The sequence below is a fragment of the Phalangium opilio genome, unplaced genomic scaffold, assembly GCF_054372755.1.
Source record: "Phalangium opilio isolate 3A_F unplaced genomic scaffold, DU_Popi_V2 ptg000013l_1, whole genome shotgun sequence".
Taxonomy (NCBI): domain Eukaryota; kingdom Metazoa; phylum Arthropoda; class Arachnida; order Opiliones; family Phalangiidae; genus Phalangium; species Phalangium opilio.
Window position 1 is genome coordinate 1,536,332 of NW_028324148.1, and position 21,346 is coordinate 1,557,677.

General features: G+C 44.3%; 45 non-coding genes across 45 annotated transcripts; all 45 read left to right on the plus strand.

The window, feature by feature from the left end:
* The first annotated feature begins 256 nt into the window (after positions 1–256).
* Positions 257–329, plus strand: TRNAV-AAC (transfer RNA valine (anticodon AAC)). Its single transcript has one exon. It is a non-coding gene; the product is annotated as a tRNA-Val (tRNA).
* Positions 330–528: 199 nt separating this feature from the next.
* Positions 529–601, plus strand: TRNAV-UAC (transfer RNA valine (anticodon UAC)). The gene has a single exon. It is a non-coding gene; the product is annotated as a tRNA-Val (tRNA).
* A 337-nt stretch (positions 602–938) lies between these two features.
* On the plus strand, positions 939–1,011 carry TRNAV-UAC (transfer RNA valine (anticodon UAC)). Its single transcript has one exon. It is a non-coding gene; the product is annotated as a tRNA-Val (tRNA).
* Positions 1,012–2,304: 1,293 nt separating this feature from the next.
* TRNAV-AAC (transfer RNA valine (anticodon AAC)) lies at positions 2,305–2,377 on the plus strand. The gene has a single exon. It is a non-coding gene; the product is annotated as a tRNA-Val (tRNA).
* Positions 2,378–2,576: 199 nt separating this feature from the next.
* TRNAV-UAC (transfer RNA valine (anticodon UAC)) lies at positions 2,577–2,649 on the plus strand. The gene has a single exon. It is a non-coding gene; the product is annotated as a tRNA-Val (tRNA).
* A 337-nt stretch (positions 2,650–2,986) lies between these two features.
* On the plus strand, positions 2,987–3,059 carry TRNAV-AAC (transfer RNA valine (anticodon AAC)). The gene has a single exon. It is a non-coding gene; the product is annotated as a tRNA-Val (tRNA).
* A 199-nt stretch (positions 3,060–3,258) lies between these two features.
* TRNAV-UAC (transfer RNA valine (anticodon UAC)) lies at positions 3,259–3,331 on the plus strand. The gene has a single exon. It is a non-coding gene; the product is annotated as a tRNA-Val (tRNA).
* Positions 3,332–3,394: 63 nt separating this feature from the next.
* Positions 3,395–3,467, plus strand: TRNAV-UAC (transfer RNA valine (anticodon UAC)). The gene has a single exon. It is a non-coding gene; the product is annotated as a tRNA-Val (tRNA).
* A 64-nt stretch (positions 3,468–3,531) lies between these two features.
* TRNAV-UAC (transfer RNA valine (anticodon UAC)) lies at positions 3,532–3,604 on the plus strand. Its single transcript has one exon. It is a non-coding gene; the product is annotated as a tRNA-Val (tRNA).
* A 62-nt stretch (positions 3,605–3,666) lies between these two features.
* On the plus strand, positions 3,667–3,739 carry TRNAV-UAC (transfer RNA valine (anticodon UAC)). The gene has a single exon. It is a non-coding gene; the product is annotated as a tRNA-Val (tRNA).
* A 1,293-nt stretch (positions 3,740–5,032) lies between these two features.
* Positions 5,033–5,105, plus strand: TRNAV-AAC (transfer RNA valine (anticodon AAC)). Its single transcript has one exon. It is a non-coding gene; the product is annotated as a tRNA-Val (tRNA).
* Positions 5,106–5,304: 199 nt separating this feature from the next.
* TRNAV-UAC (transfer RNA valine (anticodon UAC)) lies at positions 5,305–5,377 on the plus strand. The gene has a single exon. It is a non-coding gene; the product is annotated as a tRNA-Val (tRNA).
* Positions 5,378–5,714: 337 nt separating this feature from the next.
* On the plus strand, positions 5,715–5,787 carry TRNAV-AAC (transfer RNA valine (anticodon AAC)). The gene has a single exon. It is a non-coding gene; the product is annotated as a tRNA-Val (tRNA).
* Positions 5,788–5,986: 199 nt separating this feature from the next.
* On the plus strand, positions 5,987–6,059 carry TRNAV-UAC (transfer RNA valine (anticodon UAC)). The gene has a single exon. It is a non-coding gene; the product is annotated as a tRNA-Val (tRNA).
* A 63-nt stretch (positions 6,060–6,122) lies between these two features.
* TRNAV-UAC (transfer RNA valine (anticodon UAC)) lies at positions 6,123–6,195 on the plus strand. Its single transcript has one exon. It is a non-coding gene; the product is annotated as a tRNA-Val (tRNA).
* Positions 6,196–6,259: 64 nt separating this feature from the next.
* On the plus strand, positions 6,260–6,332 carry TRNAV-UAC (transfer RNA valine (anticodon UAC)). The gene has a single exon. It is a non-coding gene; the product is annotated as a tRNA-Val (tRNA).
* A 62-nt stretch (positions 6,333–6,394) lies between these two features.
* On the plus strand, positions 6,395–6,467 carry TRNAV-UAC (transfer RNA valine (anticodon UAC)). Its single transcript has one exon. It is a non-coding gene; the product is annotated as a tRNA-Val (tRNA).
* A 1,839-nt stretch (positions 6,468–8,306) lies between these two features.
* On the plus strand, positions 8,307–8,379 carry TRNAV-AAC (transfer RNA valine (anticodon AAC)). The gene has a single exon. It is a non-coding gene; the product is annotated as a tRNA-Val (tRNA).
* Positions 8,380–8,714: 335 nt separating this feature from the next.
* TRNAV-UAC (transfer RNA valine (anticodon UAC)) lies at positions 8,715–8,787 on the plus strand. The gene has a single exon. It is a non-coding gene; the product is annotated as a tRNA-Val (tRNA).
* A 64-nt stretch (positions 8,788–8,851) lies between these two features.
* On the plus strand, positions 8,852–8,924 carry TRNAV-UAC (transfer RNA valine (anticodon UAC)). Its single transcript has one exon. It is a non-coding gene; the product is annotated as a tRNA-Val (tRNA).
* A 746-nt stretch (positions 8,925–9,670) lies between these two features.
* TRNAV-AAC (transfer RNA valine (anticodon AAC)) lies at positions 9,671–9,743 on the plus strand. The gene has a single exon. It is a non-coding gene; the product is annotated as a tRNA-Val (tRNA).
* Positions 9,744–11,037: 1,294 nt separating this feature from the next.
* On the plus strand, positions 11,038–11,110 carry TRNAV-UAC (transfer RNA valine (anticodon UAC)). Its single transcript has one exon. It is a non-coding gene; the product is annotated as a tRNA-Val (tRNA).
* Positions 11,111–11,993: 883 nt separating this feature from the next.
* On the plus strand, positions 11,994–12,066 carry TRNAV-AAC (transfer RNA valine (anticodon AAC)). Its single transcript has one exon. It is a non-coding gene; the product is annotated as a tRNA-Val (tRNA).
* A 1,157-nt stretch (positions 12,067–13,223) lies between these two features.
* Positions 13,224–13,296, plus strand: TRNAV-AAC (transfer RNA valine (anticodon AAC)). Its single transcript has one exon. It is a non-coding gene; the product is annotated as a tRNA-Val (tRNA).
* Positions 13,297–13,635: 339 nt separating this feature from the next.
* On the plus strand, positions 13,636–13,708 carry TRNAV-AAC (transfer RNA valine (anticodon AAC)). The gene has a single exon. It is a non-coding gene; the product is annotated as a tRNA-Val (tRNA).
* A 199-nt stretch (positions 13,709–13,907) lies between these two features.
* On the plus strand, positions 13,908–13,980 carry TRNAV-UAC (transfer RNA valine (anticodon UAC)). The gene has a single exon. It is a non-coding gene; the product is annotated as a tRNA-Val (tRNA).
* Positions 13,981–14,317: 337 nt separating this feature from the next.
* Positions 14,318–14,390, plus strand: TRNAV-UAC (transfer RNA valine (anticodon UAC)). The gene has a single exon. It is a non-coding gene; the product is annotated as a tRNA-Val (tRNA).
* A 64-nt stretch (positions 14,391–14,454) lies between these two features.
* TRNAV-UAC (transfer RNA valine (anticodon UAC)) lies at positions 14,455–14,527 on the plus strand. Its single transcript has one exon. It is a non-coding gene; the product is annotated as a tRNA-Val (tRNA).
* A 199-nt stretch (positions 14,528–14,726) lies between these two features.
* TRNAV-UAC (transfer RNA valine (anticodon UAC)) lies at positions 14,727–14,799 on the plus strand. The gene has a single exon. It is a non-coding gene; the product is annotated as a tRNA-Val (tRNA).
* A 199-nt stretch (positions 14,800–14,998) lies between these two features.
* TRNAV-AAC (transfer RNA valine (anticodon AAC)) lies at positions 14,999–15,071 on the plus strand. Its single transcript has one exon. It is a non-coding gene; the product is annotated as a tRNA-Val (tRNA).
* A 339-nt stretch (positions 15,072–15,410) lies between these two features.
* TRNAV-AAC (transfer RNA valine (anticodon AAC)) lies at positions 15,411–15,483 on the plus strand. The gene has a single exon. It is a non-coding gene; the product is annotated as a tRNA-Val (tRNA).
* Positions 15,484–16,092: 609 nt separating this feature from the next.
* On the plus strand, positions 16,093–16,165 carry TRNAV-UAC (transfer RNA valine (anticodon UAC)). Its single transcript has one exon. It is a non-coding gene; the product is annotated as a tRNA-Val (tRNA).
* A 64-nt stretch (positions 16,166–16,229) lies between these two features.
* TRNAV-UAC (transfer RNA valine (anticodon UAC)) lies at positions 16,230–16,302 on the plus strand. Its single transcript has one exon. It is a non-coding gene; the product is annotated as a tRNA-Val (tRNA).
* Positions 16,303–16,501: 199 nt separating this feature from the next.
* Positions 16,502–16,574, plus strand: TRNAV-UAC (transfer RNA valine (anticodon UAC)). The gene has a single exon. It is a non-coding gene; the product is annotated as a tRNA-Val (tRNA).
* A 335-nt stretch (positions 16,575–16,909) lies between these two features.
* TRNAV-UAC (transfer RNA valine (anticodon UAC)) lies at positions 16,910–16,982 on the plus strand. Its single transcript has one exon. It is a non-coding gene; the product is annotated as a tRNA-Val (tRNA).
* A 473-nt stretch (positions 16,983–17,455) lies between these two features.
* On the plus strand, positions 17,456–17,528 carry TRNAV-AAC (transfer RNA valine (anticodon AAC)). The gene has a single exon. It is a non-coding gene; the product is annotated as a tRNA-Val (tRNA).
* Positions 17,529–17,867: 339 nt separating this feature from the next.
* On the plus strand, positions 17,868–17,940 carry TRNAV-AAC (transfer RNA valine (anticodon AAC)). Its single transcript has one exon. It is a non-coding gene; the product is annotated as a tRNA-Val (tRNA).
* Positions 17,941–18,139: 199 nt separating this feature from the next.
* TRNAV-UAC (transfer RNA valine (anticodon UAC)) lies at positions 18,140–18,212 on the plus strand. Its single transcript has one exon. It is a non-coding gene; the product is annotated as a tRNA-Val (tRNA).
* Positions 18,213–18,549: 337 nt separating this feature from the next.
* Positions 18,550–18,622, plus strand: TRNAV-UAC (transfer RNA valine (anticodon UAC)). Its single transcript has one exon. It is a non-coding gene; the product is annotated as a tRNA-Val (tRNA).
* A 64-nt stretch (positions 18,623–18,686) lies between these two features.
* On the plus strand, positions 18,687–18,759 carry TRNAV-UAC (transfer RNA valine (anticodon UAC)). Its single transcript has one exon. It is a non-coding gene; the product is annotated as a tRNA-Val (tRNA).
* Positions 18,760–18,958: 199 nt separating this feature from the next.
* TRNAV-UAC (transfer RNA valine (anticodon UAC)) lies at positions 18,959–19,031 on the plus strand. Its single transcript has one exon. It is a non-coding gene; the product is annotated as a tRNA-Val (tRNA).
* A 335-nt stretch (positions 19,032–19,366) lies between these two features.
* On the plus strand, positions 19,367–19,439 carry TRNAV-UAC (transfer RNA valine (anticodon UAC)). Its single transcript has one exon. It is a non-coding gene; the product is annotated as a tRNA-Val (tRNA).
* A 473-nt stretch (positions 19,440–19,912) lies between these two features.
* Positions 19,913–19,985, plus strand: TRNAV-AAC (transfer RNA valine (anticodon AAC)). The gene has a single exon. It is a non-coding gene; the product is annotated as a tRNA-Val (tRNA).
* A 339-nt stretch (positions 19,986–20,324) lies between these two features.
* On the plus strand, positions 20,325–20,397 carry TRNAV-AAC (transfer RNA valine (anticodon AAC)). Its single transcript has one exon. It is a non-coding gene; the product is annotated as a tRNA-Val (tRNA).
* A 199-nt stretch (positions 20,398–20,596) lies between these two features.
* Positions 20,597–20,669, plus strand: TRNAV-UAC (transfer RNA valine (anticodon UAC)). The gene has a single exon. It is a non-coding gene; the product is annotated as a tRNA-Val (tRNA).
* Positions 20,670–21,346: the final 677 nt, after the last annotated feature.

Below are 21,346 nucleotides of genomic sequence, written 5' to 3' on the forward strand. Positions count from 1 at the left end.
TTATCACGTCCGCTTTACACGGGGAAGGTCCCAGGTTCGAGCCCTGGTAGACACATATTTTGTCCATCGTGATTGGGCATAAAAAAGCTAGGTCTCTTGGAAAACTTAGCATTACTACGTATCTATGGTGTAGTGGTTATCACGTCCGCTTTACACGCTTAAGGTCCCATGTTCGAGCCCTGGTAGATACATGTTTTGTCCATCGTGATTGGGCATAAAAATAAGCTAGATCTCTCGGAAATCTCAGTATTACTACGTATCTGTGGTGTAGTGGTTATCACGTCCGCCTAACACGCGGAAGGTCCCAGGTTTGAGCCCTGGTAGATACATATTTTGTCCATCGTGATTGGGCATAAAAAAGCTAGGTCTCTTGGAAAACTCAGCGCTACTACGTATCTATGGTGTAGTGGTTATCACGTCCGCTTTACACGGGGAAGGTCCCAGGTTCGAGCCCTGGTAGACACATATTTTGTCCATCGTGATTGGGCATAAAAAAGCTAGGTCTCTTGGAAATTTCAGCATTACTACGTATCTATGTTGTAGTGGTTATCACGTCCGCTTTACACGCGGAAGGTCCCAGGTTCGAGCCCTGGTAGATACATATTTTGACCATCGTGATAGGACATAAAAAAGCTAGGTCTCTTGGAAAACTCAGTATTACTACGTATCTATGGTTTAGTGGTTATCGCGTCCGCTTTACACGCGGAAGGTCCCATGTTCGAGCCCTGGTTGATACATGTTTTGTCCATCGTGATTGGGCATAAAAATTAGCTAGATCTTTCGGAAAACTTAGTATTACTACGTATATATGGTGTAGTGGTTATCACGTCCGCCTAACCCGTGCAAGGTCCCAGGTTCGAGCCCTGTTAGATACATATTTTGTCCATCGTGATTGGGCATAAAAAAGCTAGGTCTCTTGGAAAACTCAGCATTACTACGTATTTATGGTGTAGTGGTTATCACGTCCGCTTTACACGCGGAAGGTCCCAGGTTCGAGCCCTGGTAGATACATATTTTGACCATCGTGATAGGACATAAAAAAGCTAGGTTTCTTGGAAAACTCAGTATTACTACGTATCTATGGTGTAGTGGTTATCACGTCCGCTTTACACGCGGAAGGTCTCAGGTTCGAGCCCAGGTAGATACATATTTTGACCATCGTGATTGGGCATAAAAAAGCTAGGTCTCTTGGAAAACTCAGCATTACTATGTATTTATGGTGTAGTGGTTATCACGTCCGCTTTACACGCGGAAGGTCCCAGGTTCGAGCCCTGTTAGATACATATTTTGTCCATCGTGATTGGGCATAAAAAAGCTAGGTCTCTTGGAAAACTCAGCATTACTACGTATTTATGGTGTAGTGGTTATCACGTCCGCTTTACACTCGGAAGGTCCCAGGTTCGAGCCCAGGTAGATACATATTTTGTCCATCGTGATTGGGCATAAAAAAGCTAGGTCTCTTGGAAAACTCAGCATTACTACGTGTTTATGGTGTAGTGGTTATCACGTCAACTTTACACGCGGAAGATCCCAGGTTCGAGCCCTGGTAGATACATTTTTTGTCCATCGTGATTGGGCATAAAAATAAGCTAGATCTCTCGGAAATCTCAGTATTACTACTTATATATGGTGTAGTGGTTATCACGTCCGCCTAACACGTGCAAGGTCCCAGGTTCGAGCCCTGTAAGATACATATTTTGTCCATCGTGATTGGGCATAAAAAAGCTAGGTCTCTTGGAAAACTCAGCATTACGACGTCTCTATGGTGTAGTTGTTATCACGTCCGCTTTACTCGCGGAAGGTCCCAGGTTCGAGCCCTGGTAGATACATATTTTGACCATCGTGATTGGGCATAAAAATTAGCTAGATCTCTCGGAAAACTCAGTATAACTACGTATATATGTTGTAGTGGTTATCACGTCCGCCTAACACGTGGAAGGTCACAGGTTCGAGCGCTGGTAGATGCATATTTTGTCCATCGTGATTGGGCATAAAAAAGCTAGGTCTCTTGGAAAACTTAGCATTACTACGTATCTATGGTGTAGTGGTTATCACGTCCGCTTTACACGGGGAAGGTCCCAGGTTCGAGCCCTGGTAGACACATATTTTGTCCATCGTGATTGGGCATAAAAAAGCTAGGTCTCTTGGAAAACTTAGCATTACTACGTATCTATGGTGTAGTGGTTATCACGTCCGCTTTACACGCTTAAGGTCCCATGTTCGAGCCCTGGTAGATACATGTTTTGTCCATCGTGATTGGGCATAAAAATAAGCTAGATCTCTCGAAAATCTCAGTATTACTACGTATCTGTGGTGTAGTGGTTATCACGTCCGCCTAACACGCGGAAGGTCCCAGGTTTGAGCCCTGGTAGATACATATTTTGTCCATCGTGATTGGGCATAAAAAAGCTAGGTCTCTTGGAAAACTCAGCGCTACTACGTATCTATGGTGTAGTGGTTATCACGTCCGCTTTACACGGGGAAGGTCCCAGGTTCGAGCCCTGGTAGACACATATTTTGTCCATCGTGATTGGGCATAAAAAAGCTAGGTCTCTTGGAAATTTCAGCATTACTACGTATCTATGTTGTAGTGGTTATCACGTCCGCTTTACACGCGGAAGGTCCCAGGTTCAAGCCCTGGTAGATACATATTTTGACCATTGTGATAGGACATAAAAAAGCTAGGTCTCTTGGAAAACTCAGCATTACTACGTATCTATGGTGTAGTGGTTATCACGTCCGCTTTACACGGGGAAGGTCCCAGGTTCGAGCCCTGGTAGACACATATTTTGTCCATCGTGATTGGGCATAAAAAAGCTAGGTCTCTTGGAAAACTTAGCATTACTACGTATCTATGGTGTAGTGGTTATCACGTCCGCTTTACACGCTTAAGGTCCCATGTTCGAGCCCTGGTAGATACATGTTTTGTCCATCGTGATTGGGCATAAAAATAAGCTAGATCTCTCGAAAATCTCAGTATTACTACGTATCTGTGGTGTAGTGGTTATCACGTCCGCCTAACACGCGGAAGGTCCCAGGTTTGAGCCCTGGTAGATACATATTTTGTCCATCGTGATTGGGCATAAAAAAGCTAGGTCTCTTGGAAAACTCAGCGCTACTACGTATCTATGGTGTAGTGGTTATCACGTCCGCTTTACACGGGGAAGGTCCCAGGTTCGAGCCCTGGTAGACACATATTTTGTCCATCGTGATTGGGCATAAAAAAGCTAGGTCTCTTGGAAATTTCAGCATTACTACGTATCTATGTTGTAGTGGTTATCACGTCCGCTTTACACGCGGAAGGTCCCAGGTTCAAGCCCTGGTAGATACATATTTTGACCATTGTGATAGGACATAAAAAAGCTAGGTCTCTTGGAAAACTCAGCACTACTACGTATTTATGGTGTAGTGGTTATCACGTCCGCTTTACACGCGGAAGGTCCCAGGTTCGAGCCCTGGTAGATACATATTTTGACCATCGTGATAGGACATAAAAAAAGCTAGGTTTCTTGGAAAACTCAGTATTACTACGTATCTATGGTGTAGTGGTTATCACGTCCGCTTTACACGCGGAAGGTCCCAGGTTCGAGCCCAGGTAGATACATATTTTACCATCGTGATTGGGCATAAAAAAGCTAGGTCTTTTGGAAAACTCAGCGCTACTACGTATCTATGGTGTAGTGGTTATCACGTCCGCTTTACACGCGGAAGGTCCCAGGTTCGAGCCCTGTTAGATACATATTTTGTCCATCGTGATTGGGCATAAAAAAGCTAGGTCTCTTGGAAAACTCAACATTACTACGTATTTATGGTGTAGTGGTTATCACGTCCGCTTTACACTCGGAAGGTCCCAGGTTCGAGCCCAGGTAGATACATATTTTGACCATCGTGATTGGGCATAAAAAAGCTAGGTCTCTTGGAAAACTCAAAATTACTACGTGTTTATGGTGTAGTGGTTATCACGTCCGCTTTACTCGCGGAACGTCCCAGGTTCGAGCCCTGGTAGATACATATTTTGACCATCGTGATTGGGCATAAAAATTAGCTAGATCTCTCGGAAAACTCAGTATAACTACGTATATATGGTGTAGTGGTTATCACGTCCGCCTAACACGTGGAAGGTCCCAGGTTCGAGCGCTGGTAGATGCATATTGTGTCCATCGTGATTGGGCATAAAAAAGCTAGGTCTCTTGGAAAACTTAGCATTACTACGTATTTATGGTGTAGTGGTTATCACGTCCGCTTTACACTCGGAAGGTCCCAGGTTCGAGCCCAGGTAGATGCATATTGTGTCCATCGTGATTGGGCATAAAAAAGCTAGGTCTCTTGGAAAACTTAGCATTAATACGTATCTATGGTGTAGTGGTTATCAAGTCCGCTTTACACTCGGAAGGTGCCAGGTTCGAGCCCAGGTAGATACATATTTTGTCCATCGTGATTGGGCATAAAAAAGCTAGGTCTCTTGGAAAACTTAGCATTACTACGTATCTATGGTGTAGTGGTTATCACGTCCGCCTAACACGTGGAAGGTCCCAGGTTCGAGCGCTGGTAGATGCATATTGTGTCCATCGTGATTGGGCATAAAAAAGCTAGGTCTCTTGGAAAACTTAGCATTAATACGTATCTATGGTGTAGTGGTTATCACGTCCGCTTTACACTCGGAAGGTCCCAGGTTCGAGCCCAGGTAGATACATATTTTGACCATCGTGATTGGGCATAAAAAAGCTAGGTCTCTTGGAAAACTCAGCATTACTACGTGTTTATGGTGTAGTGGTTATCACGTCAACTTTACACGCGGAAGGTCCCAGGTTCGAGCCCTGGTAGATACATTTTTTGTCCATCGTGATTGGGCATAAAAATAAGCTAGATCTCTCGGAAATCTCAGTATTACTACTTATATATGGTGTAGTGGTTATCACGTCCGCCTAACACGTGCAAGGTCCCAGGTTCGAGCCCTGTAAGATACATATTTTGTCCATCGTGATTGGGCATAAAAATAAGCTAGATCTCTCGAAAATCTCAGTATTACTACGTATCTGTGGTGTAGTGGTTATCACGTCCGCCTAACACGCGGAAGGTCCCAGGTTTGAGCCCTGGTAGATACATATTTTGTCCATCGTGATTGGGCATAAAAAAGCTAGGTCTCTTGGAAAACTCAGCGCTACTACGTATCTATGGTGTAGTGGTTATCACGTCCGCTTTACACGGGGAAGGTCCCAGGTTCGAGCCCTGGTAGACACATATTTTGTCCATCGTGATTGGGCATAAAAAAGCTAGGTCTCTTGGAAATTTCAGCATTACTACGTATCTATGTTGTAGTGGTTATCACGTCCGCTTTACACGCGGAAGGTCCCAGGTTCAAGCCCTGGTAGATACATATTTTGACCATTGTGATAGGACATAAAAAAGCTAGGTCTCTTGGAAAACTCAGCATTACTACGTATCTATGGTGTAGTGGTTATCACGTCCGCTTTACACGGGGAAGGTCCCAGGTTCGAGCCCTGGTAGACACATATTTTGTCCATCGTGATTGGGCATAAAAAAGCTAGGTCTCTTGGAAAACTTAGCATTACTACGTATCTATGGTGTAGTGGTTATCACGTCCGCTTTACACGCTTAAGGTCCCATGTTCGAGCCCTGGTAGATACATGTTTTGTCCATCGTGATTGGGCATAAAAATAAGCTAGATCTCTCGAAAATCTCAGTATTACTACGTATCTGTGGTGTAGTGGTTATCACGTCCGCCTAACACGCGGAAGGTCCCAGGTTTGAGCCCTGGTAGATACATATTTTGTCCATCGTGATTGGGCATAAAAAAGCTAGGTCTCTTGGAAAACTCAGCGCTACTACGTATCTATGGTGTAGTGGTTATCACGTCCGCTTTACACGGGGAAGGTCCCAGGTTCGAGCCCTGGTAGACACATATTTTGTCCATCGTGATTGGGCATAAAAAAGCTAGGTCTCTTGGAAATTTCAGCATTACTACGTATCTATGTTGTAGTGGTTATCACGTCCGCTTTACACGCGGAAGGTCCCAGGTTCAAGCCCTGGTAGATACATATTTTGACCATTGTGATAGGACATAAAAAAGCTAGGTCTCTTGGAAAACTCAGCACTACTACGTATTTATGGTGTAGTGGTTATCACGTCCGCTTTACACGCGGAAGGTCCCAGGTTCGAGCCCTGGTAGATACATATTTTGACCATCGTGATAGGACATAAAAAAAGCTAGGTTTCTTGGAAAACTCAGTATTACTACGTATCTATGGTGTAGTGGTTATCACGTCCGCTTTACACGCGGAAGGTCCCAGGTTCGAGCCCAGGTAGATACATATTTTACCATCGTGATTGGGCATAAAAAAGCTAGGTCTTTTGGAAAACTCAGCGCTACTACGTATCTATGGTGTAGTGGTTATCACGTCCGCTTTACACGCGGAAGGTCCCAGGTTCGAGCCCTGTTAGATACATATTTTGTCCATCGTGATTGGGCATAAAAAAGCTAGGTCTCTTGGAAAACTCAACATTACTACGTATTTATGGTGTAGTGGTTATCACGTCCGCTTTACACTCGGAAGGTCCCAGGTTCGAGCCCAGGTAGATACATATTTTGACCATCGTGATTGGGCATAAAAAAGCTAGGTCTCTTGGAAAACTCAAAATTACTACGTGTTTATGGTGTAGTGGTTATCACGTCCGCTTTACTCGCGGAAGGTCCCAGGTTCGAGCCCTGGTAGATACATATTTTGACCATCGTGATTGGGCATAAAAATTAGCTAGATCTCTCGGAAAACTCAGTATAACTACGTATATATGGTGTAGTGGTTATCACGTCCGCCTAACACGTGGAAGGTCCCAGGTTCGAGCGCTGGTAGATGCATATTGTGTCCATCGTGATTGGGCATAAAAAAGCTAGGTCTCTTGGAAAACTTAGCATTACTACGTATTTATGGTGTAGTGGTTATCACGTCCGCTTTACACTCGGAAGGTCCCAGGTTCGAGCCCAGGTAGATGCATATTGTGTCCATCGTGATTGGGCATAAAAAAGCTAGGTCTCTTGGAAAACTTAGCATTAATACGTATCTATGGTGTAGTGGTTATCAAGTCCGCTTTACACTCGGAAGGTGCCAGGTTCGAGCCCAGGTAGATACATATTTTGTCCATCGTGATTGGGCATAAAAAAGCTAGGTCTCTTGGAAAACTTAGCATTACTACGTATCTATGGTGTAGTGGTTATCACGTCCGCCTAACACGTGGAAGGTCCCAGGTTCGAGCGCTGGTAGATGCATATTGTGTCCATCGTGATTGGGCATAAAAAAGCTAGGTCTCTTGGAAAACTTAGCATTAATACGTATCTATGGTGTAGTGGTTATCACGTCCGCTTTACACTCGGAAGGTCCCAGGTTCGAGCCCAGGTAGATACATATTTTGACCATCGTGATTGGGCATAAAAAAGCTAGGTCTCTTGGAAAACTCAGCATTACTACGTGTTTATGGTGTAGTGGTTATCACGTCAACTTTACACGCGGAAGGTCCCAGGTTCGAGCCCTGGTAGATACATTTTTTGTCCATCGTGATTGGGCATAAAAATAAGCTAGATCTCTCGGAAATCTCAGTATTACTACTTATATATGGTGTAGTGGTTATCACGTCCGCCTAACACGTGCAAGGTCCCAGGTTCGAGCCCTGTAAGATACATATTTTGTCCATCGTGATTGGGCATAAAAAAGCTAGGTCTCTTGGAAAACTCAGCATTACGACGTCTCTATGGTGTAGTTGTTATCACGTCCGCTTTACTCGCGGAAGGTCCCAGGTTCGAGCCCTGGTAGATACATATTTTGACCATCGTGATTGGGCATAAAAATTAGCTAGATCTCTCGGAAAACTCAGTATAACTATGTATATATGGTGTAGTGGTTATCACGTCCGCCTAACACGTGGAAGGTCACAGGTTCGAGCGCTGGTAGATGCATATTTTGTCCATCGTGATTGGGCATAAAAAAGCTAGGTCTCTTGGAAAACTTAGCATTACTACGTATCTATGGTGTAGTGGTTATCACGTCCGCTTTACACGGGGAAGGTCCCAGGTTCGAGCCCTGGTAGACACATATTTTGTCCATCGTGATTGGGCATAAAAAAGCTAGGTCTCTTGGAAAACTTAGCATTACTACGTATCTATGGTGTAGTGGTTATCACGTCCGCTTTACACGCTTAAGGTCCCATGTTCGAGCCCTGGTAGATACATGTTTTGTCCATCGTGATTGGGCATAAAAATAAGCTAGATCTCTCGAAAATCTCAGTATTACTACGTATCTGTGGTGTAGTGGTTATCACGTCCGCCTAACACGCGGAAGGTCCCAGGTTTGAGCCCTGGTAGATACATATTTTGTCCATCGTGATTGGGCATAAAAAAGCTAGGTCTCTTGGAAAACTCAGCGCTACTACGTATCTATGGTGTAGTGGTTATCACGTCCGCCTAACACGCGGAAGGTCCCAGGTTCGAGCCATGGTAGACACATATTTTGTCCATCGTGATTGGGCATAAAAAAGCTAGGTCTCTTGGAAATTTCAGCATTACTACGTATCTATGTTGTAGTGGTTATCACGTCCGCTTTACACGCATAAGGTCCCAGGTTCAAGCCCTGGTAGATACATATTTTGACCATTGTGATAGGACATAAAAAAGCTAGGTCTCTTGGAAAACTCAGCATTACTACGTATTTATGGTGTAGTGGTTATCACGTCCGCTTTACACGCGGAAGGTCCCAGGTTCGAGCCCTGGTAGATACATATTTTGACCATCGTGATAGGACATAAAAAAAGCTAGGTTTCTTGGAAAACTCAGTATTACTACGTATCTATGGTGTAGTGGTTATCACGTCCGCTTTACACGCGGAAGGTCCCAGGTTCGAGCCCAGGTAGATACATATTTTACCATCGTGATTGGGCATAAAAAAGCTAGGTCTCTTGGAAAACTCAGCATTACTATGTATTTATGGTGTAGTGGTTATCACGTCCGCTTTACACGCGGAAGGTCCCAGGTTCGAGCCCTGTTAGATACATATTTTGTCCATCGTGATTGGGCATAAAAAAGCTAGGTCTCTTGGAAAACTCAACATTACTACGTATTTATGGTGTAGTGGTTATCACGTCCGCTTTACACTCGGAAGGTCCCAGGTTCGGGCCCAGGTAGATACATATTTTGACCATCGTGATTGGGCATAAAAAAGCTAGGTCTCTTGGAAAACTCAGCATTACTACGTGTTTATGGTGTAGTGGTTATCACGTCCGCTTTACTCGCGGAAGGTCCCAGGTTCGAGCCCTGGTAGATACATATTTTGACCATCGTGATTGGGCATAAAAATTAGCTAGATCTCTCGGAAAACTCAGTATAACTACGTATATATGGTGTAGTGGTTATCACGTCCGCCTAACACGTGGAAGGTCCCAGGTTCGAGCGCTGGTAGATGCGTATTGTGTCCATCGTGATTGGGCATAAAAAAGCTAGGTCTCTTGGAAAACTTAGCATTAATACGTATCTATGGTGTAGTGGTTATCACGTCCGCTTTACACGCTTAAGGTCCCATGTTCGAGCCCTGGTAGATACATGTTTTGTCCATCGTGATTGGGCATAAAAATAAGCTAGATCTCTCGGAAATCTCAGTATTACTACGTATCTGTGGTGTAGTGGTTATCACGTCCGCCTAACACGCGGAAGGTCCCAGGTTTGAGCCCTGGTAGATACATATTTTGTCCATCGTGATTGGGCATAAAAAAGCTAGGTCTCTTGGAAAACTCAGCGCTACTACGTATCTATGGTGTAGTGGTTATCACGTCCGCTTTACACGGGGAAGGTCCCAGGTTCGAGCCCTGGTAGACACATATTTTGTCCATCGTGATTGGGCATAAAAAAGCTAGGTCTCTTGGAAATTTCAGCATTACTACGTATCTATGTTGTAGTGGCTATTACGTCCGCTTTACACGCGGAAGGTCCCAGGTTCAAGCCCTGGTAGATACATATTTTGACCATCGTGATAGGACATAAAAAAGCTAGGTCTCTTGGAAAACTCAGTATTACTACGTATCTATGGTTTAGTCGTTATCGCATCCGCTTTACACGCGGAAGGTCGCATGTTCAACCCCTGGTTGATATATGTTTTGTCCATCGTGATTGGGCATAAAAATTAGCTAGATCTCTCGGAAAACTCAGTATTACTACGTATATATGGTGTAGTGGTTATCACGTCCGCCTAACCTGTGCAAGGTCCCAGGTTCGAGCCCTGTTAGATACATATTTTGTCCATCGTGATTGGGCATAAAAATTAGCTAGATCTCTCGGAAAACTCAGTATAACTACGTATATATGGTGTAGTGGTTATCACGTCCGCCTAACACGTGGAAGGTCCCAGGTTCGAGCGCTGGTAGATGCATATTGTGTCCATCGTGATTGGGCATAAAAAAGCTAGGTCTCTTGGAAAACTCAGCGCTACTACGTATCTATGGTGTAGTGGTTATCACGTCCGCTTTACACGGGGAAGGTCCCAGGTTCGAGCCCTGGTAGACACATATTTTGTCCATCGTGATTGGGCATAAAAAAGCTAGGTCTCTTGGAAAACTTAGCATTACTACGTATCTATGGTTTAGTGGTTATCGCGTCCGCTTTACACGCGGAAGGTCCCATGTTCAACCCCTGGTTGATACATGTTTTGTCCATCGTGATTGGGCATAATAATTAGCTAGATCTCTCGGAAAACTCAGTATTACTACGTATATATGGTGTAGTGGTTATCACGTCCGCCTAACCCGTGCAAGGTCCCAGGTTCGAGCCCTGTTAGATACATATTTTGTCCATCGTGATTGGGCATAAAAAAGCTAGGTCTCTTGGAAAACTCAGCATTACTACGTATTTATGGTGTAGTTGTTATCACGTCCGCTTTACACGCGGAAGGTCCCAGGTTCGAGCCCTGGTAGATACATATTTTGACCATCGTGATAGGACATAAAAAAAGCTAGGTTTCTTGGAAAACTCAGTATTACTACGTATCTATGGTGTAGTGGTTATCACGTCCGCTTTACACGCGGAAGGTCCCAGGTTCGAGCCCAGGTAGATACATATTTTAACCATCGTGATTGGGCATAAAAAAGCTAGGTCTCTTGGAAAACTCAGCATTACTATGTATTTATGGTGTAGTGGTTATCACGTCCGCTTTACACGCGGAAGGTCCCAGGTTCGAGCCCTGTTAGATACATATTTTGTCCATCGTGATTGGGCATAAAAAAGCTAGGTCTCTTGGAAAACTCAGCATTACTACGTATTTATGGTGTAGTGGTTATCACGTCCGCTTTACACTCGGAAGGTCCCAGGTTCGAGCCCAGGTAGATACATATTTTGACCATCGTGATTGGGCATAAAAAAGCTAGGTCTCTTGGAAAACTCAGCATTACTACGTGTTTATGGTGTAGTGGTTATCACGTCAACTTTACACGCGGAAGGTCCCAGGTTCGAGCCCTGTTAGATACATATTTTGTCCATCGTGATTGGGCATAAAAAAGCTAGGTCTCTTGGAAAACTCAGCATTACGACGTCTCTACGGTGTAGTGATTATCACGTCCGCTTTACTCGCGGAAGGTCCCAGGTTCGAGCCCTGGTAGATACATATTTTGACCATCGTGATTGGGCATAAAAATTAGCTAGATCTCTCGGAAAACTCAGTATAACTACGTATATATGGTGTAGTGGTTATCACGTCCGCCTAACACGTGGAAGGTCCCAGGTTCGAGCGCTGGTGAATGCATATTGTGTCCATCGTGATTGGGCATAAAAAAGCTAGGTCTCTTGGAAAACTTAGCATTAATACGTATCTATGGTGTAGTGGTTATCACGTCCGCTTTACACGCTTAAGGTCCCATGTTCGAGCCCTGGTAGATACATGTTTTGTCCATCGTGATTGGGCATAAAAATAAGCTATATCTCTCGGAAATCTCAGTATTACTACGTATCTGTGGTGTAGTGGTTATCACGTCCGCCTAACACGCGGAAGGTCCCAGGTTTGAGCCCTGGTAGATACATATTTTGTCCATCGTGATTGGGCATAAAAAAGCTAGGTCTCTTGGAAAACTCAGCGCTAGTACGTATCTATGGTGTAGTGGTTATCACGTCCGCTTTACACGGGGAAGGTCCCAGGTTCGAGCCCTGGTAGACACATATTTTGTCCATCGTGATTGGGCATAAAAAAGCTAGGTCTCTTGGAAAACTTAGCATTACTACGTATCTATGGTGTAGTGGTTATCACGTCCTCTTTACACGCTTAAGGTCCCATGTTCGAGCCCTGGTAGATACATGTTTTGTCCATCGTGATTGGGCATAAAAATAAGCTAGATCTCTCGGAAATCTCAGTATTACTACGTATCTGTGGTGTAGTGGTTATCACGTCCACCTAACACGCGGAAGGTCCCAGGTTTGAGCCCTGGTAGATACATATTTTGTCCATCGTGATTGGGCATAAAAAAGCTAGGTCTCTTGGAAAACTCAGCGCTACAACGTATCTATGGTGTAGTGGTTATCACGTCCGCTTTACACTCGGAAGGTCCCAGGTTCGAGCCCAGGTAGATACATATTTTGACCATCGTGATTGGGCATAAAAAAGCTAGGTCTCTTGGAAAACTCAGCATTACTACGTGTTTATGGTGTAGTGGTTATCACGTCAACTTTACACGCGGAAGGTCCCAGGTTCGAGCCCTGTTAGATACATATTTTGTCCATCGTGATTGGGCATAAAAAAGCTAGGTCTCTTTGAAAACTCAGCATTACGACGTCTCTATGGTGTAGTGATTATCACGTCCGCTTTACTCGCGGAAGGTCCCAGGTTCGAGCCCTGGTAGATACATATTTTGACCATCGTGATTGGGCATAAAAATTAGCTAGATCTCTCGGAAAACTCAGTATAACTACGTATATATGGTGTAGTGGTTATCACGTCCGCCTAACACGTGGAAGGTCCCAGGTTCGAGCGCTGGTAGATGCATATTGTGTCCATCGTGATTGGGCATAAAAAAGCTAGGTCTCTTGGAAAACTTAGCATTAATACGTATCTATGGTGTAGTGGTTATCACGTCCGCTTTACACGCTTAAGGTCCCATGTTCGAGCCCTGGTAGATACATGTTTTGTCCATCGTGATTGGGCATAAAAATAAGCTAGATCTCTCGGAAATCTTAGTATTACTACGTATCTGTGGTGTAGTGGTTATCACGTCCGCCTAACACGCGGAAGGTCCCAGGTTCGAGCCCTGGTAGATACATATTTTGACCATTGTGATTGGGCATAAAAATTAGCTAGATCTCTCGGAAAACTCAGTATAACTACGTATATATGGTGTAGTGGTTATCACGTCCGCCTAACACGTGGAAGGTCCCAGGTTCGAGCGCTGGTAGATGCATACTGTGTCCATCGTGATTGGGCATAAAAAAGCTAGGTCTCTTGGAAAACTTAGCATTAATACGTATCTATGGTGTAGTGGTTATCACGTCCGCTTTACACGCTTAAGGTCCCATGTTCGAGCCCTGGTAGATACATGTTTTGTCCATCGTGATTGGGCATAAAAATAAGCTAGATCTCTCGGAAATCTCAGTATTACTACGTATCTGTGGTGTAGTGGTTATCACGTCCGCCTAACACGCGGAAGGTCCCAGGTTTGAGCCCTGGTAGATACATATTTTGTCCATCGTGATTGGGCATAAAAAAGTTAGGTCTCTTGGAAAACTCAGCGCTACTACGTATCTATGGTGTAGTGGTTATCACGTCCGCTTTACACGGGGAAGGTCCCAGGTTCGAGCCCTGGTAGACACATATTTTGTCCATCGTGATTGGGCATAAAAAAGCTAGGTCTCTTGGAAATTTCAGCATTACTACGTATCTATGTTGTAGTGGTTATCACGTCCGCTTTACACGCGGAAGGTCCCAGGTTCGAGCCCTGGTAGATACATATTTTGACCATCGTGATAGGACATAAAAAAGCTAGGTCTCTTGGAAAACTCAGTATTACTACGTATCTATGGTTTAGTGGTTATCGCGTCCGCTTTACACGCGGAAGGTCCCATGTTCAACCCCTGGTTGATACATGTTTTGTCCATCGTGATTGGGCATAAAAATTAGCTAGATCTCTCGGAAAACTCAGTATTAATACGTATATATGATGTAGTGGTTATCACGTCCGCCTAACCCGTGCAAGGTCCCAGGTTCGAGCCCTGTTAGATACATATTTTGTCCATCGTGATTGGGCATAAAAAAGCTAGGTCTCTTGGAAAACTTAGCATTACTACGTATTTATGGTGTAGTGGTTATCACGTCCGCTTTACACGCGGAAGGTCCCAGGTTCGAGCCCTGGTAGATACATATTTTGACCATCGTGATAGGACATAAAAAAAGCTAGGTTTCTTGGAAAACTCAGTATTACTACGTATCTATGGTGTAGTGGTTATCACGTCCGCTTTACACGCGGAAGGTCCCAGGTTCGAGCCCAGGTAGATACATATTTTGACCATCGTGATTGGGCATAAAAAAGCTAGGTCTCTTGGAAAACTCAGCATTACTACGTATTTATGGTGTAGTGGTTATCACGTCCGCCTAACCCGTGCAAGGTCCCAGGTTCGAGCCCTGTTAGATACATATTTTGTCCATCGTGATTGGGCATAAAAAAGCTAGGTCTCTTGGAAAACTCAGCATTACTACGTATTTATGGTGTAGTGGTTATCACGTCCGCTTTACACGCGGAAGGTCCCAGGTTCGAGCCCTGGTAGATACATATTTTGACCATCGTGATTGGGCATAAAAAAGCTAGGTCTCTTGGAAAACTCAGCATTACTATGTATTTATGGTGTAGTGGTTATCACGTCCGCTTTACACGCGGAAGGTCCCAGGTTCGAGCCCTGTTAGATACATATTTTGTCCATCGTGATTGGGCATAAAAAAGCTAGGTCTCTCGGAAAACTCAGCATTGCTAAGTATCTGTGGTGTAGTGGTTATCACGTCCGCCTAACACGCGGAAGGTCCCAGGTTCGAGCCCTGGTAGATACATATTTTGACCATTGTGATTGGGCATAAAAATTAGCTAGATCTCTCGGAAAACTCAGTATAACTACGTATATATGGTGTAGTGGTTATCACGTCCGCCTAACACGTGGAAGGTCCCAGGTTCGAGCGCTGGTAGATGCATACTGTGTCCATCGTGATTGGGCATAAAAAAGCTAGGTCTCTTGGAAAACTTAGCATTAATACGTATCTATGGTGTAGTGGTTATCACGTCCGCTTTACACGCTTAAGGTCCCATGTTCGAGCCCTGGTAGATACATGTTTTGTCCATCGTGATTGGGCATAAAAATAAGCTAGATCTCTCGGAAATCTCAGTATTACTACGTATCTGTGGTGTAGTGGTTATCACGTCCGCCTAACACGCGGAAGGTCCCAGGTTTGAGCCCTGGTAGATACATATTTTGTCCATCGTGATTGGGCATAAAAAAGTTAGGTCTCTTGGAAAACTCAGCGCTACTACGTATCTATGGTGTAGTGGTTATCACGTCCGCTTTACACGGGGAAGGTCCCAGGTTCGAGCCCTGGTAGACACATATTTTGTCCATCGTGATTGGGCATAAAAAAGCTAGGTCTCTTGGAAATTTCAGCATTACTACGTATCTATGTTGTAGTGGTTATCACGTCCTCTTTACACGCGGAAGGTCCCAGGTTCGAGCCCTGGTAGATACATATTTTGACCATCGTGATAGGACATAAAAAAGCTAGGTCTCTTGGAAAACTCAGTATTACTACGTATCTATGGTTTAGTGGTTATCGCGTCCGCTTTACACGCGGAAGGTCCCATGTTCAACCCCTGGTTGATACATGTTTTGTCCATCGTGATTGGGCATAAAAATTAGCTAGATCTCTCGGAAAACTCAGTATTAATACGTATATATGATGTAGTGGTTATCACGTCCGCCTAACCCGTGCAAGGTCCCAGGTTCGAGCCCTGTTAGATACATATTTTGTCCATCGTGATTGGGCATAAAAAAGCTAGGTCTCTTGGAAAACTTAGCATTACTACGTATTTATGGTGTAGTGGTTATCACGTCCGCTTTACACGCGGAAGGTCCCAGGTTCGAGCCCTGGTAGATACATATTTTGACCATCGTGATAGGACATAAAAAAAGCTAGGTTTCTTGGAAAACTCAGTATTACTACGTATCTATGGTGTAGTGGTTATCACGTCCGCTTTACACGCGGAAGGTCCCAGGTTCGAGCCCAGGTAGATACATATTTTGACCATCGTGATTGGGCATAAAAAAGCTAGGTCTCTTGGAAAACTCAGCATTACTACGTATTTATGGTGTAGTGGTTATCACGTCCGCCTAACCCGAGCAAGGTCCCAGGTTCGAGCCCTGTTAGATACATATTTTGTCCATCGTGATTGGGCATAAAAAAGCTAGGTCTCTTGGAAAACTCAGCATTACTACGTATTTATGGTGTAGTGGTTATCACGTCCGCTTTACACGCGGAAGGTCCCAGGTTCGAGCCCTGGTAGATACATATTTTGACCATCGTGATTGGGCATAAAAAAGCTAGGTCTCTTGGAAAACTCAGCATTACTATGTATTTATGGTGTAGTGGTTATCACGTCCGCTTTACACGCGGAAGGTCCCAGGTTCGAGCCCTGTTAGATACATATTTTGTCCATCGTGATTGGGCATAAAAAAGCTAGGTCTCTTGGAAAACTCAGCATTACTACGTATTTATGGTGTAGTGGTTATCACGTCCGCTTTACACTCGGAAGGTCCCAGGTTCGAGCCCAGGTAGATACATATTTTGACCATCGTGATTGGGCATAAAAAAGCTAGGTTTCTTGGAAAACTCAGTATTACTAAGTATCTATGGTGTAGTGGTTATCACGTCCGCTTTACACGCGGAAGGTCCCAGGTTCGAGCCCAGGTAGATACATATTTTGACCATCGTGATTGGGCATAAAAAAGCTAGGTCTCTTGGAAAACTCAGCATTACTATGTATTTATGGTGTAGTGGTTATCACGTCCGCTTTACACGCGGAAGGTCCCAGGTTCGAGCCCTGTTAGATACATATTTTGTCCATCGTGATTGGGCATAAAAAAGCTAGGTCTCTTGGAAAACTCAGCATTACTACGTATTTATGGTGTAGTGGTTATCACGTCCGCTTTACACTCGGAAGGTCCCAGGTTCGAGCCCTGTTAGATACATATTTTGTCCATCGTGATTGGGCATAAAAAAGCTAGGTCTCTTGGAAAACTCAGCATTACGACGTCTCTATGGTGTAGTGATTATCACGTCCGCTTTACTCGCGGAAGGTCCCAGGTTCGAGCCCTGGTAGATACATATTTTGACCATCGTGATTGGGCATAAAAATTAGCTAGATCTCTCGGAAAACTCAGTAAAACTACGTATATATGGTGTAGTGGTTATCACGTCCGCCTAACACGCGGAAGGTCCCAGGTTCGAGCCCTGGTAGATACATATTTTGACCATTGTGATTGGGCATAAAAATTAGCTAGATCTCTCGGAAAACTCAGTATAACTACGTATATATGGTGTAGTGGTTATCACGTCCGCCTAACACGTGGAAGGTCCCAGGTTCGAGCGCTGGTAGATGCATACTGTGTCCATCGTGATTGGGCATAAAAAAGCTAGGTCTCTTGGAAAACTTAGCATTAATACGTATCTATGGTGTAGTGGTTATCACGTCCGCTTTACACGCTTAAGGTCCCATGTTCGAGCCCTGGTAGATACATGTTTTGTCCATCGTGATTGGGCATAAAAATAAGCTAGATCTCTCGGAAATCTCAGTATTACTACGTATCTGTGGTGTAGTGGTTATCACGTCCGCCTAACACGCGGAAGGTCCCAGGTTTGAGCCCTGGTAGATACATATTTTGTCCATCGTGATTGGGCATAAAAAAGTTAGGTCTCTTGGAAAACTCAGCGCTACTACGTATCTATGGTGTAGTGGTTATCACGTCCGCTTTACACGGGGAAGGTCCCAGGTTCGAGCCCTGGTAGACACATATTTTGTCCATCGTGATTGGGCATAAAAAAGCTAGGTCTCTTGGAAATTTCAGCATTACTACGTATCTATGTTGTAGTGGTTATCACGTCCGCTTTACACGCGGAAGGTCCCAGGTTCGAGCCCTGGTAGATACATATTTTGACCATCGTGATAGGACATAAAAAAGCTAGGTCTCTTGGAAAACTCAGTATTACTACGTATCTATGGTTTAGTGGTTATCGCGTCCGCTTTACACGCGGAAGGTCCCATGTTCAACCCCTGGTTGATACATGTTTTGTCCATCGTGATTGGGCATAAAAATTAGCTAGATCTCTCGGAAAACTCAGTATTAATACGTATATATGATGTAGTGGTTATCACGTCCGCCTAACCCGTGCAAGGTCCCAGGTTCGAGCCCTGTTAGATACATATTTTGTCCATCGTGATTGGGCATAAAAAAGCTAGGTCTCTTGGAAAACTTAGCATTACTACGTATTTATGGTGTAGTGGTTATCACGTCCGCTTTACACGCGGAAGGTCCCAGGTTCGAGCCCTGGTAGATACATATTTTGACCATCGTGATAGGACATAAAAAAAGCTAGGTTTCTTGGAAAACTCAGTATTACTACGTATCTATGGTGTAGTGGTTATCACGTCCGCTTTACACGCGGAAGGTCCCAGGTTCGAGCCCAGGTAGATACATATTTTGACCATCGTGATTGGGCATAAAAAAGCTAGGTCTCTTGGAAAACTCAGCATTACTACGTATTTATGGTGTAGTGGTTATCACGTCCGCCTAACCCGTGCAAGGTCCCAGGTTCGAGCCCTGTTAGATACATATTTTGTCCATCGTGATTGGGCATAAAAAAGCTAGGTCTCTTGGAAAACTCAGCATTACTACGTATTTATGGTGTAGTGGTTATCACGTCCGCTTTACACGCGGAAGGTCCCAGGTTCGAGCCCTGGTAGATACATATTTTGACCATCGTGATTGGGCATAAAAAAGCTAGGTCTCTTGGAAAACTCAGCATTACTATGTATTTATGGTGTAGTGGTTATCACGTCCGCTTTACACGCGGAAGGTCCCAGGTTCGAGCCCTGTTAGATACATATTTTGTCCATCGTGATTGGGCATAAAAAAGCTAGGTCTCTTGGAAAACTCAGCATTACTACGTATTTATGGTGTAGTGGTTATCACGTCCGCTTTACACTCGGAAGGTCCCAGGTTCGAGCCCAGGTAGATACATATTTTGACCATCGTGATTGGGCATAAAAAAGCTAGGTTTCTTGGAAAACTCAGTATTACTAAGTATCTATGGTGTAGTGGTTATCACGTCCGCTTTACACGCGGAAGGTCCCAGGTTCGAGCCCAGGTAGATACATATTTTGACCATCGTGATTGGGCATAAAAAAGCTAGGTCTCTTGGAAAACTCAGCATTACTATGTATTTATGGTGTAGTGGTTATCACGTCCGCTTTACACGCGGAAGGTCCCAGGTTCGAGCCCTGTTAGATACATATTTTGTCCATCGTGATTGGGCATAAAAAAGCTAGGTCTCTTGGAAAACTCAGCATTACTACGTATTTATGGTGTAGTGGTTATCACGTCCGCTTTACACTCGGAAGGTCCCAGGTTCGAGCCCTGTTAGATACATATTTTGTCCATCGTGATTGGGCATAAAAAAGCTAGGTCTCTTGGAAAACTCAGCATTACGACGTCTCTATGGTGTAGTGATTATCACGTCCGCTTTACTCGCGGAAGGTCCCAGGTTCGAGCCCTGGTAGATACATATTTTGACCATCGTGATTGGGCATAAAAATTAGCTAGATCTCTCGGAAAACTCAGTAAAACTACGTATATATGGTGTAGTGGTTATCACGTCCGCCTAACACGCGGAAGGTCCCAGGTTCGAGCCCTGGTAGATACATATTTTGACCATTGTGATTGGGCATAAAAATTAGCTAGATCTCTCGGAAAACTCAGTATAACTACGTATATATGGTGTAGTGGTTATCACGTCCGCCTAACACGTGGAAGGTCCCAGGTTCGAGCGCTGGTAGATGCATACTGTGTCCATCGTGATTGGGCATAAAAAAGCTAGGTCTCTTGGAAAACATAGCATTAATACGTATCTATGGTGTAGTGGTTATCACGTCCGCTTTACACGCTTAAGGTCCCATGTTCGAGCCCTGGTAGATACATGTTTTGTCCATCGTGATTGGGCATAAAAATAAGCTAGATCTCTCGGAAATCTCAGTATTACTACGTATCTGTGGTGTAGTGGTTATCACGTCCGCCTAACACGCGGAAGGTCCCAGGTTTGAGCCCTGGTAGATACATATTTTGTCCATCGTGATTGGGCATAAAAAAGTTAGGTCTCTTGGAAAACTCAGCGCTACTACGTATCTATGGTGTAGTGGTTATCACGTCCGCTTTACACGGGGAAGGTCCCAGGTTCGAGCCCTGGTAGACACATATTTTGTCCATCGTGATTGGGCATAAAAAAGCTAGGTCTCTTGGAAATTTCAGCATTACTACGTATCTATGTTGTAGTGGTTATCACGTCCGCTTTACACGCGGAAGGTCCCAGGTTCGAGCCCTGGTAGATACATATTTTGACCATCGTGATAGGACATAAAAAAGCTAGGGCTCTTGGAAAACTCAGTATTACTACGTATCTATGGTTTAGTGGTTATCGCGTCCGCTTTACACGCGGAAGGTCCCATGTTCAACCCCTGGTTGATACATGTTTTGTCCATCGTGATTGGGCATAAAGGTGCATTTTCATGCTCGCTAGTAGCGGGCAAAATACACTAAAAATCCGCTGTCGCTACACGCTTGAGTCGTTTTCATGCTCGCGAAAGCAGAAATATTCCGCTGAAAGTTTAAAGCTTAAGCGGATTTTCTCTCTCCGCGCCGATCAAATCGAAACAGATATTTCCCGCTTTAGCTTTTCAAATCCGCTAAAGCTGAACACCACGTGACTTATTTCAGCCATTCAGAGCGATTCTAAAATATAGTTTTTGGCCTCCCCGCACAGACATGGCGCCATCTGGTAACAAATGAGCAAGCGTGAAAATAAAAAACGCGTATAGCGGAAGCGGAAATCCAAATAATCTAGCTGTCAAAAATGCCCGCGAAATTTGAAAGCTTACGCCGGATTTGCCCGCTACTAGCGAGCATGAAAATGCACCTTTAAAATTAGCTAGATCTCTCGGAAAACTCAGTATTAATACGTATATATGATGTAGTGGTTATCACGTCCGCCTAACCCGTGCAAGGTCCCAG